The sequence below is a fragment of the Penaeus monodon genome, chromosome 19 (genome assembly GCF_015228065.2).
Source record: "Penaeus monodon isolate SGIC_2016 chromosome 19, NSTDA_Pmon_1, whole genome shotgun sequence".
Lineage (NCBI taxonomy): Eukaryota > Metazoa > Arthropoda > Malacostraca > Decapoda > Penaeidae > Penaeus > Penaeus monodon.
Window position 1 is genome coordinate 47,017,714 of NC_051404.1, and position 886 is coordinate 47,018,599.

Here is an 886-nt window from a genome sequence, read left to right on the forward strand (position 1 = left end):
CAACAACTTATATTATATATTTTGTTTTTCCGTCCGTTCGTTCGCACGTTCCTACTTAGTCATTACATGAGAGCGAGACAAGTAAACACTGCATTGAGGTAGGTAGACCGTCAGTCTTTGCACTTTATTTGCACAACTATCCACGGGGAAGGTTAAGAAGGAACGTAGGAGGGGAAGAGGAAAGGGAGAAAAGAAAGGGGGCTTAAAGAAGAAAGGAAGAGGGAGAGGGAGAGGGGGGGAGAGTGGGCTTAAAGAGAAAAGGGGGTAAGGGTGTTTCAAGAGAAAAGGAAAAGGGAGGGGAAACGGAGGGGAATTAAAGTGGAAAGGAAGGTGGGTAGGGGAGGAGGTGGGGGATAAAGAGGAATAGGAGGAAGATGGGAGGCCTTAACGTAGGAGGGAAGAAGTGAATATAATGGAGAGGGAGAGGGCAAGGAAATGGGCGAGAGGAGGCGAAAGGAGGGTGAAAGGGGGAGAAGTGAAGGGAGACGGCAAGCAAAGATAAAGGAGAGAGCAGAGAGAGGTGGAGGAAAGGGGAGAGGAGGGAGAAGTGAGGCCTAGTGACCCTAACATCCATTTTACTTTGGACAGTAAGGCTGTCGGCTTGCTTTGACACTCAGCAAGTCAAGGTCAAAGTGGGCCTGTATCTTCCTGGACCAGTGTTTAGTTATGGCCATTTGCCCTTTCGAAAGTGTTCAGACAGTCAGATCTAAAAGTTTAAGTAGCGAACACTGATAAGTAATCGTAACGGAGATAATAATGATGTGGCAAAGATTAGCGTCTAGAGATTGTTATTATGTATTTTTCCATTAAACATTGCATAAGTAGCAATGGGATTTTTTAGTCACAAAATCGCAAATCATCCTTTCATGCTTAAGTAGCTTTTCTG